We start from the raw sequence: 13149 nt of genomic DNA on the forward strand, positions 1-13149 counted from the left end.
TATTGTTTTATTAACGAAATATAATATATTATTGACTATGTATTTTCTAAATTTTGTAATTTCATTGAAATAACTCTTTAAATTTTAAATTATGTATAAAATCATATGCACATGGATTTTTGTCAATGTCATGTGGTTTTTGAGTTATGGCTTATTGTTGGCAAAAAGAACAAGTCTTTATGGCTTATTAGTGAAATGAGGATAGGTTAAGAATATTATAATAATAATAATAATAATAATAATAAAGGGTGACTGACATTTAAGTTTGGCTAAAGTATATTTTTAGTCATTTAACTTCACATAAGGTTTTATTTTGGTCCCTTAACTTTAAAAAATAAAATTTTAGTCCTTTAACCCTAAAACTGTTAACAAAAAATACTAATATTGGGCTCTTGAATGCTGATTAAATATTACTAAATAGTAAAATATTAAACAATCATGATTGTTACAAAAAATCATTATTTAAGACTAACCATTTTTGGATTAAAGGACTAAAAGTATACTTTTTAAAGTTAAGGGACAAAATTGAAACCTTACATAAGGTTAAAGGACCAAATATATACTTTAGCCTTTAAGTTTTAAAAACATCAATTAAATTATTATTAACTTTTTGAGAAAATTTTCTGAAAAAAAAAATCAATTATAAATATCAATTTAGACTATTCTGGAGTCTTAATTAAGTTTAAGTGTAACTTTTAGTTTTTAATTTAAGTTATTACTTGCAACTATTTAAATTGATGTCTGCGAATTACTACTTTTTATAAAAAGTTCGACAAAATTATAATTATCATTAAATTGATATTTGGAAAATTTTTTAAAAAAATGATTGTTGAATTTTAAAATTTGAAATCAAGAAGTACGATAAAAATGTGTTGTCATTTATTTTTCAAATGTAGTTATTTTTTTTACAAGTATAATAACTAATACTAATCTGAAATTTTGAAATTTAATGGTCTTTTTTTGGGGATTTTTCCTTAATATTTTGATACTTAATTGTCGTTCTCTTAGTTATTAATTGCATAAATTTAAAAATTTAGGAGACGTTACCAAGTTGTTCTGCCTCCAGTATTTAATATAAAAATTAGTTTGATATTTAATTTGGTCCTGAATATAAACTCAAATTACTTTATCTCTTATATATTTATCTATTTTTTTTCAAGGTAGTAATTGTAGCAGTTACACATATTAAAAGTTTCATCAAATCGTAATTCTAACTAATACATATGATTGGCAATGATAGTTTAGGAAAAACAACACTTATTTATTATAAATAATTAATTTAAGTAATTTTTTTAATCTATTCAAATTTGTCAACTAACTTTTAAGTGGTACTATATTTTAAGGGGTCACTTGCCCCCTAAGCCAAGGGCTGTAAAGTTAGTGATTAGGCATAATATTATTATTCATAACCCGGTAATGCCTTTTTTTTGTTTTGGACAGAATCTTGAAATGCCATTTAAAAGCTTAAAACATGACTTTGATACATGTAATCCAAATGGAGGCAAATATAATTTCACAAAGCATGTGTTTTTTCCTTTTGGCCAACGACTAAAGTATAATCTCTTAGTTTGTACTCCTCCTGTCCTTAATATAAGACCCATTTAACTAATTTGATTAGATTAAGGAAGTTAGGTAACTTAGTTAATTATAAGAAATGTGACACATTTTTTCTAAAATACCATAATCATCTTTCTTAATACCACATCTTCCTCTTCTACTTGATTATGGTTGAGAGAGTATCCATAGGGGTAATTTAGAGAAAATTTATAAATATGAGAAATGGGTCTTATATTTAGTACCAAAACCAACTCAACAATTGGGTCCTATATTAAAGACCGGAGGAGTATTAAGTTTCAGTTTAGTCTCTTTTGCAACTTCACCTTTTTTTTCTTATTCCTATTAGACATACATCCTACAAAACCAAGAAACCAAATTAACGGACGGTTGCAATCTGGCTCTATGCTTCCACGGGATGAAACAACACCATACTCGAATTGGTGGGAACAGAGAGAGCCGAATCACCTACCTCCTTCACCATGACCGTTCCTCGCTTTTTCTTTAGCCAATAACACTTCCTCTTATTGATGTTGCATACTTTTCTTAACCTAGAATTAGGTCCTTTTGTTAATTTAGGGTTTCATTATTCTCTTCTTGTGTGGCACCTTATATGAAATAATTAAAATTGAAGTATGGAAAAAATTAATTATACCTTATAAGCATTTATTATCGAGTCAGCATTACATTCGCCATGTCAACATTTTCTGCTAGTAAAAGTTAGTAGTGTTAACGTCATGGGACTGAAAATATATTTTATAAACTTAAAGGAATAAACTAAAATTTAATATAAATTTAAAGGATTAAATGTATACTTTAGGTTTTGGCTAACACATCATAGTCAGAAGTAAAATTTCAGCTTTGTTTATTAGCCCTCTCACATTTCAGATAATGACCATCGAAAATATTCTAGTATCCAAATTTTGAATAATAAAATTGACTCCAATTCTTTCCCTTTTTCCTCATTTTTTTAATAATTACGCAAACGTAATTTCAAACAGCAAGTCTTCGGATCCCTTTTGCAAAAATAAAATAAAATAAAAATATATATATATAACTTAGATAATAAAAATAAATTTATAGATATAATTCAAATATCAACATATTATTTACTTGGTCACAACGCTAAGTACACAATACTAGCATAAAACAGTAAGATTAATTTTTTTTCCATGAATTAAATCATTGGAACTCATTTATAAATTTATAAACTATAAATGTTAAATAAATTAAGTTATAACTTTATAAAATAAAAATCAAGTATACGAATCTCTTATGAATTTTATTATGCAAATTTCCTCTATTTCTTCAAAATAATCATTTTGCTTCAACTTATTGTTAATTTTTTTATAATATACTACCTCCAGTCTTTAATATAAGAGCTAATTTGACTTTTATTTTAGTTCTAAATATAAGACCCTAATCCGTTTTGTTTTTTATATTTATCCATTTTTTCTAAGGTAGTTTTTGTAATAGTTGCACATGTAAAAAAAATTTATCAAATGGTAGTTATAACTAATACATTTAATTAGCAATGGTATTTTAGAGAAGATAAAACCTATTTATTACAAATAACTAATTTAGTTAATTCTTAATCTATTCAAATCAATTAACTAGCTTTTATATTAAGGATTGGAGGTAGTATATAAAGAAGTTAAAACTAATGTTCCGGTCTGTACAATTTTCTAGAGTTTCGAATTAGACCCTTTAAAGTTTGTTTCTTTAGCTCCGTTACTCCTTCTGCTAAAAAGGGCTTGACAATGTTAAAAAATTGGTCTGATAGCTAAGCATAATTTACAAGTGGATGACAAATAAAGCCACGTCTAAAAATCATTTTTAATGTTAAATGAAAGTGGGTGTCGGGTTTGTCTCATCGGGTCATTTGGATATTGATGAGAAAAATAACTCAAACTTATGAATTACACGCAGCGGAAATATTTTCTCACCACTTACAAAGATCTTAAAGAAAATAAAACACGTGTATGACAGAAATCAAGTAGCACAAGAGACACCAAAATTATTAAAATAGAAAACCCCTTAATACAAAGGTAAAAATCACTGGTCGTTCAAACCCCAAAAAAAAGTCACAAACAAGGCACAAAAAAGTCTCAATTTAATGTACAAACAAATGCAAACAACTAAAGTTACAAGTAGAGCTAGTAATACGGGTTGGAACCGCCGATTCAACCCGCCAATCTGCAAAAAATAGAGAGTTAGGATTTAGGATTTAGGGTTTAGCCAACCCGCTAGTAAATAAATCCTTTTAGCCCGCACCCCTAGGTCCACAACCTGCCACATGTGGGCTAGCCCGCCAACCTGCTGGCTAACTTGTATTTATTTTTTTAATTTTTAACATTTTTTAAAATTCTTATAATTATGTTATTATATATTACATTCTATCTAAAAATTAAAAGATACCTATATAATTTTTTTATGCTTTCAATCAAATATTTCAAGAAAAAAATCTCATTATTTTTTTGAGATACTAAATAAGAAAAAAATTTAAAAGACGAAAATTTTTTTAAAAAAGAAAGTAAATAATTATTAGCGGGTTGGTGGGTTCAGCCAACCTATCTTCAAACAACCTATTTTAACCCAATCCATATAGATTCAACTTGCGGGTTGACCCGTATTACCACCCTTAGTTATAAGCTTACAAAAGAGAATGAAAACGGAGTTGAAGAATATCTAAACTAGAGGCTGTAGAATGAACTCAATAACTCTCACACTAGGTAATGAATCAAGAATCTCACATTGAAAATGATGCACTGGATGTTGCGAACCTACTGACTAAGTTTCAGCCCGATCCAACTACTAACAAATCCGTAAACACCTATTTATCGAGACTACCTTATGAAGATGCGAAAATGGTATTTTCTCTTCTTCTCTCCCCAAATGGCTGTTCTTTTCTGTCAAATGAGACCTTACTCATAACCCTAATCTGCCCCCTCTCCGCTTTAATAAGTGAGACTTAAATGGGTTTCAAATATTAGGCCTTTCTCCACATAAGGAAAGAGCCCAAAACCGAACAGATGTTGGAGGCTTAGGGTTCGTGTACGCAGTGAAAGAAGAAGAAGGGAAGATCGCCATCAGAGATCAAGGGATGGGACCTTCTTATTCTGTGGGTCCGACACCCAATGGCATCTTTGAAGGGATCATATTGCCGCTTAAGTGCCAAAACCATATTGCTTTCCATGATGTTATTATTTCCAAAGATTTTCGAGTCAGCTTCATTATTATTACTATTCCTTTTTTTCTTTTGATACCTTCTTCAACTCTTGTTCTGGCTTCTAAGATTGAAACATCTCAAACTTCTTGGCAAATTTTCGAAGGATGAGGTTCCATTTTGATTCTAAAACCATTATGATCTTTTCCATTGGCCTAATTTCAATTCTTTATCAACCTACTAGCTGCAAAATTTTATATTGATCATACCAGATGAGTCTCATATCAAAAGCATGTAATTTAGAAACAAGTTTTGTTTGGGTTTTTTAGACTATGCATGAGCTCATATTTTGGCATAAAAATGTGATCACGTAGTTTATATTTCTGGTTTTTTCGGCTGATATGAACTGATCTGGGACAAAACTGCGTTAATGCAGACTCGTCAACTCAGCAAAGGGGATGAGCCTCTTCGTCTCCGGTTCCTACGCCCAATTTCTTTCCATATCTGATGTGGCTTTATTTTTTCCTTGGTCAGAGTTATTTATAAAAATATGCCTAACTGTCTGCCAACTCATCAGTGCTACCCGATTTTCTTAACACCAGTAGCCTTTATTTAACGATGTTAAACATGAACGACTAATTGAGAGGACGGAATAAAATTTAAAGGAATTAATAAAAAATGAAAAGAAATATAAAGGGCTAATTCAAAACACTACAAAACTACAAAGGCTAGGGAAATTAGTTTATTCAATAAAAAATTTGAAAAGCGTTAATAATAAGAAAAAATATCAAAAGATACATTTTAAATTTTAAAATTTCAGATCAGTCTTCTTTTACTATATTTTAATAGCAATTAACTATACTTAAAAAGCAAATAAAAACACATTTTTGTTGTAATTCTTGATTTTGGATTTTGAAATTCAATAGGTATTTTTTGGAGACTTTTCCTAATAATAATTTTCAAAAATTAATTTATATCTTTAATTATTTAAAAAAATGATAGAAATTTATATCTTTAATGCATTTTGAAATTATTAGAAATTTAATAGATTTTTTTTCATGATTTTTGCCCCCACTTGGTAACGCGAAGTCATGTGGCCCCTCCTTGGGATTGCGTGCACTAAATTCATAAGTGATTGAAACCTAGTAGCCGATGACACACAGAAATGCCATAAATGCGTTTTCGAGTTTGGTGCTGCACGGAGATAACACTTGAAAGACGTGGGTAAGGTAGCCGCAACTTAGCGCAAGTTGATGATTTTAGATGAGCTTCAAGTCCGTCGGGTTATTGTGGAGGTGGATAGTAAGGAGGTTTTTTAATTGTATACTTAGTAATATAATTTCCGGTTCTAAATATAAAAATTAGTTAAAATTTAATTTAGTTCTAAGTATAAAATTTCAATCTATTTTAACTCTCATATTTATTTTTTTTCTAAAATAGTTTTCATGTTAACGTTTCCATTATAATGCAATGACAGAATGATGGATAACAACTGTTCATTTGTTACTGAGACTTTTCTTGAGACAATTCTCTCTCTTTTTTTCCTGTTTTCTTTGTCTTGTTTTTTTGGCTTTGATGCTGAATAAGTAGCGGTGTATTGATTTCTTTTTTATTGTGGTAATACAAGTAAATATTTTAAGATAATTACCATAAGATCCTAAAAAAGAATTCAATTACTAAGAAATCCTATGAACTTTGATCAGTATGAATATATTATCATTTTTTTATCCTAAAACTTGTCATTCTATACTTTTCAATTATCAATAGCTTCCTTGGGATTGTAATTGTCTCAAATATTTTAATAATAATTAATTATACTTGAAAAGTAAATGACAACTCATTTTCGTAGTAATTCTTAATTTTATATTTTGAAACTCAATAGGTTTTTTTTTTGGGACTTTTCTAATAATACTTTTAAAAAATTAATTTATATCTTTAATTCTTTTTAAAAAAATAATAGAAATTTTATAGATTTTTTTTAATGATTTTTTGCCCCCACTTGGTAACGCAAAGTCATGTGGTCCCTCCTTGGCATTGCGTACACTAAATGCACAAGTGATTGAAACCATGCGGCCCCTTCTTGGTTTGGTTGATGGTTTTCTTTGATAGGCAAGTTTGTTTACTTTTTCTATCGAGATGGGGCTGCCCGCTGGTAGTGAAAGCCATGTTTCCTTCTTGCTAAGGTAATTGGAGACAAAAAGTTGACAAAGTAAAGCTAAGATCGCTTTTTAGGTTATACTGGCACCTTAAAGGCTATGTCCATACAGTTCAATGTTGCCAGAACTTGTTCATTGTCTTCTTCAGCAACCCACAAGATCGACGTGCAGTACTTTACCAAGGAACACGGATGCTGCAGGGGTATTCTCTTGCGTTCTTTGAATGGCGAATAGATACTCCCTCCCGTTCTGTTTATATGATGCCCAAAATTTGAATTGATTTGGTCTTTTTTTTTATTAAATGTGTTTTTATCAATTTTATCTCTAATTAATTTTTATTTTCTTTCATTCTTTATCTCATAAGTTGTATTTTTCTCTTTTATTGTTCTCTGATTAAATGAGGACATGCTTGAAAAAAAATTAATTTTTATATATTTATTACTTTTAATTAATTTTAATATATTTATTACTTTTAACTAATTTTAATTATTTTCTTAAATTTTGTAATTTAATTAATAAGACTTTATAAAAAAAACATAGGAGGGAGTATTATTTTACAGGATGCTTCTTTTCCAATCATTCCAGTTTGGATATGGTTTTTCTGAATTCCTCTTTGTGAGGTTATGGGCCATGATCCAACACTATTGAATTCTACACTCTGGAGGTTGCAGAAAGACTTGGTAATGTGTAACCCCCAAAACAAAAAATTAAGAGTAAAAATACTCATAAAGTTATACCAAAAGTTTATCTAGCACCATGAATTTTCTATAGGCTCAAATCAACCAATTCGAGTTTGAAAATGGCTCAAAAATGCCAGCACCGTTTAAAAAAGATAACATCCGTTATTTTTGTAGTGGGACCCACCGCTATATTTTTAATGAAAGTAGCAAAATAAACCTAATTAAAATAAAAAAAAAGTTAAGAGTCAAAAATACTTATGAACTTATACTAAAAGTTCACTAAATACCATATAATTTTTAATAAAAGTACCAAAACACCCCAATCTCAAAGGGCTATTGCATCAAAGTATGTTAGAGATTATTAACTATAATAAATTTTTATAATTAAAATAACTCGCATAAAAAAAGTTTAAACTTGAATTAGATTACTCTTCAACAATAAGTTATTTATATTTTCAATCTTTTTTAGTAGATATTATGGGTATCTTTTGAAAATAAGTTTTTTTGTATCAACAACATATGGAGTTATGTGTTTATTTTAGTCTATGTTATCAAATTTAACAATCAGCTTGAAATTTCTTTGGCATTTATGTTTAATTCTTTAAGAGAATTTAAAACCACTTTTGATAGTGGGATCCATAATATTTTTTAATGAAAATAACAAAATACCTAAGTTAAAAAAACACAAAGGACCATCTTCCTCCAATTTTTCGATAGTCTTCTTAGTTCATCTCTTTTCTAAGAAAAAAGCCCACCATCTTGTAAGATGGATTTCAATTCTTTATTTCAATCAAACTTTAAAGCATCCTCATATAATTTTTTTTCTAGATTTCATTATATTTTTGAAAATTGAATTAAAAATATGAAAATATCAAATGAATACTAATCAATGAATTAAAATGTAAATATTTATTTTGTTGACTTTATTTAACAATTCTTTGAAATTAAAACACTTACACGATAAGTAAGTGTTAAAATATAAAACACGATAAGTTACAACAATATTTAATTATTATGTGTAATATTTATGCTATTAAAATATTTTCAGCCATAATAATTAATATAATAATTATAACAATTGGCTAGTTTTTATAAATAAAAAAAATTGGTTGATCAAGAAAAACATTAATTAAAAACATTAATAATTTTTATGACTAGGGATATAAAAATTTATTATAATTAATAATTTCTAACACAAATAGACCTTCAAGATTGGAGGTATTTTAGTGCTTTTGTTAAAAATTATATAGTGTTTGGTGAACTTTTGGTACAAGTTCATGAGTATTTTTGACTCTTAACTTTTTTGTTTTAATTGAGGGTATTTGACACTTTCATTAAGAATATTGTGGGTCCCACTACAAAAATAATGGACGTAATCTCTTTTAAACAGTGCTAGCATTTTTGAGTCATTTTTAAACTTGGATTAGTATATTTGAACCCATAGAAAGTTTATGGTGTTGGGTGAACGTTTAGTATAATTTTATAGGTATTTTTGACCCTTAATCCCAAAAAGAAAAAAAAAACAAAGAAAGACTTGGCAATCTTCTAGGCTCCTTTGTTGAATTCGATTATTCCCGTTTACATTTTTGATAGTGGATTACGTGTGAAAGTGTATCTGGGTTCTTCAATTAATTTTAACGCACTTAATCATGTTTGTCTCCAATTTGGGGAAAAAGTCAGGCTATTGTTATTGCTGGAGCACATTAATGAGGTTTGACTTAAATGCTTCAAAATGGGCCAATGTCGCTATTAGTTGTCCTGAGGCGATGAACTTGAAAGAGAGCCGTAAATGTCATGTTCAAGGGCTCAAGTCATCAAGAGAGGTTACGGGTTACTCCCTCGTGATACGACGAACTAAAAGTCAAATTCTAGTTAGAAAAAAAATCTATATTTAGTGCCTGATAATATTCTGAATAAATTGTTTCTAATAAGAATATACCTATGCTTTAGTTATAAAAAAAAAAAAAGAAAAGAAAGGCTCAAATCTTCTCACATACACCAAAAAGGCCCTTACTGACTACATTTTCCTTTCTGGCATGGGTTTATTTGCGGGCTTTTCTGCTTCTCCTCTCGGCCCAAATAGCAGCCCATATAATATGGGTATGGGAGCCCATTTTGATCCTTCAGATTGTGTTAAGTCAGGATGCTATTTCAATGATCCAGATGTGTGAGCAAATGTTTCTTCTCAACATACGTCATATCAGTCCACGTGTAAAGGACAGAGATCCAACGGTGAATCAGAAATTGTAGCTAAAACGAATGGCGGGATGGACGCTATAGCTAAGCGTCCTAAGCTTGGCTATAATGATAGCTCATCAAAGACTATTTACAAGTCTTCAGAAGCTCCCGCTGATCTTATCTTACATGGTAAAACTTTTTCAACCTCGAAGAAACTTGGGTTTTTTCAAGAATTGACAAGTTCTCTTATCATGCAACAACACACAAGCTTTGAAGGGCTAATTTTTCAGAGGGAGAAGAAGCATTTGTTTCCATTTGTTAAATAACAATTTTTCAAGTATAAATGCAAAAGCCCTTAGACGTTTTCTTTGACTTGTCGATTGGGGTCTGCAGAGTGACACTATACTTGCCAAGGTCAGCTTTCTATCTTCAAGAAAGAGCACTGTTGCTTTTCAAGGAAGCATACACAAGATAAGCATCAAGTTAATGTTCGGGGTTCTAGCGGAGCTTATGTCAAAAAACTCCGCACATGTGGATAGTACTGTTGGAGACCTCTAAAGTTGTGTTTGATAGGAAACATTAAAAATAAGATATTGAGATTAGGATTACAATTGAAAAAGTTTATTATAAGAATATTTAATATAAAAGATTACTTGTTATATGACATTAGCTAAAACCATATATGCAGGATTAGAAAATACTATGGGAGGAAGTGGTATTCCCCAATTCAACCTCTATAGTTTGCCTATCCCTATATAAAAGTAATTACTTATACTAAATACTATTTTAATTATTTTTTTCAATTGCAATCACAATCACAATCTCTTATTTTTTATATTTCGTATCAAACAAGACCTAAGTTCTTCAGCGGCCGCTCAACCAGTGCTACAACCTTTTGTCTCTTGGTGTTCTTTTAACTTTTTAGTCTTTGTTTCTCTAAATTTCTGTGGATATTGCTCCTTCATCGTTTCTTGTGCACTACTTAAGCGGTGTTTGGATTAACGATGACAAAAATTATTTTTGTTTCATCTAACTTTTACAAACTTAAATTAAAATAAAAATGAGTTAGTATAATGTTATTTATGTTTGGATAGTTAGTATAATGTTATTTATGTTTGGATTAACCTTTGTGAAAAAGTGAGTTTGACAAACTAAGACTTGTTTGGATGATAATTAAAAAAATAAGTTTAGAAATAAAATGATTGAAAGGTTATGAAATTTATTAAATTTTTTTGCCAACCATGAATGTTATTAAATTAAATAATACTTTTGATTTGAGAAATATTAAAATTAAAAATTAAGAAAAGTAGTTAATATAAATAAAGTTGAAAAAATAATTATTTGAAACAGATTTTATTTTTTTATTTTTAATGAATTCAAGATTTTCCCAATTTTTTTTCTAAATTTTATAAATATGATTCGAGCAATAAATAATAATGCATTTATTTTCTAAAATATGACTTTATGAATTTAGGAATGAAACCAAAGAGAATAAGATAAAAGCAAAACCTGCCTGGACACCATTATGTTGGGATGAGTAGTGAAAAAGCTGGAAGTAACATTTGGTAGCATTGGGAAAGAAGTTCATTTACAGCCTAAGCTCATTCAATAACAATGCCAATCCAAACATAACCTTTATGCCAATTCAAACAAAAACCTGTTTTTTGCTATGCAAAAATTGGTTCGAGACTCACTATTGTGATCCCAAACATACCCTTACTCAAGCTTTGCTGCATGTTCATTGGCACATCTTTGCGTTGGCTTTCATGCCAAGAACTTGCTCTCTAGTGTGCCAAGAACTTGCTCTCTAGTGTACCAAGAACTTTTTCTATACTCCATGGGGTACCCACATCTGAGCTTCAGCTCTTAGTGGCGTAATTCAGTGGCTTTTGCTCCACACAATAATAAGTGCAAATGATGCTTATGATCATTGGAACTCTCTGAAGTGTCACAGATGGCACTTTACTTTAGTTCGAGTCTTTCTTACTGACATTGCATCATGGAGTCCATGTTGCAGGATGTGTTGCTACTTGTGTCTTTTAATGTTTTTCTGTTGTTTTGTTTTGTTGGTTATTGCTTTATGTGCTTTTTTTTTTTTATATATATACACACAAAAGAAGGCTTAACGCATAAAGACTAAGAAAATAAGCAGGGAACTAAATCCCCCATATACTCATGATCCACTAGGTTCCTTAAATTAATAGGACACCTCCTTAAAATAGACGATTCTGTGATCCCTTTCTTTACTAGATGATCAGCCACTTTGTTCATTTCTCTTGAAATATGCTGCACCTCCCGCTCCCAAGCGTACTGCATCAGCCTTTTAATCTAAATCATCAACAGGCTGCAACTATCATCACTAATACCTTTTACCATCATGTCCACTATATTCTTTGCGTCTGATTTCAGAATTAACTTTCTTGAATCCCATCTCCCAAGCAAGGTTGAGACTTTTAAAGATGGCCCATTCTTCAGCTTCTGAAACACTACAGGATCCTAGAGAATACTTAAAGCCAGCCACCCAAATCCCAGCATGGTTTCTGATAACTCCACCACATCCAGCTCTGCTTTAGGACTTTGTAACTGCACCGTCTACACCGTCTACGTTGATTTTGATCCATCCATATGGCGGGGGTTGCCAACGGAAATCAGTTCCCTGGGGGAGCTCGCTATCAGTTTCAGCAACCTGCATGTTCACATAGTACATCCAACTATTCTGTATTATGAGCGTTGGATCCGCACGTTTGGTGAAATCTTCATCAAATACATCCCTATTTCTCCACAACCATAATTTTCATATTGAGACACCCCACATATAAGGTCAATTACCATCACCATTCTTCCCGAGGTCTCTTTTTATGTGCTTTTTTCATGTTTCAGAAGTTTTGAGCTAGCCTTCTCTTTGATTCATTTGGGCTTCGCTCAAATTAACTAAATGTGACTGGCTGGTTGAATAAAATTGTCTTTTTATCATAAAAAACAAAAGAAAAGTCAACTTTTTTAATTTTAAGAAATGGAACTTCCTTTTTCTCTCTGATATTTAATTCGCGGCCTCAATCAGAATGGGATGATGGAACAAGACACGACTGTTGGGAAAATGTCAGATATGATTAACATAAATAAAATTATCTAATTAGATTAGACTCCTGTTAATATCAAACAAATTAAAGGGCCCCTTTTGGTATTATGTTTTCATAAAAAAGAAATACAATATTTATTTTAATTACTTTAACAAAATTAAGTTTTAAAGACCATTTAGTATAATTTTTTTGTCATGATTTGATGATCAAACAACACGGAAAGTTACTCTATCTGGCCCTAAATATAAGACTCATTTTGTGGTGTAATTTTATAAAATTATACTACGAAATAGGTTTTATATTTATGACCGAAAGAGTTTTTTTTTTTTTTGAGC

Source organism: Neltuma alba, unplaced genomic scaffold (assembly GCF_004799145.2).
Source record: "Neltuma alba isolate B1F8T4 unplaced genomic scaffold, ASM479914v2 tig00000806_pilon, whole genome shotgun sequence".
Lineage (NCBI taxonomy): Eukaryota > Viridiplantae > Streptophyta > Magnoliopsida > Fabales > Fabaceae > Neltuma > Neltuma alba.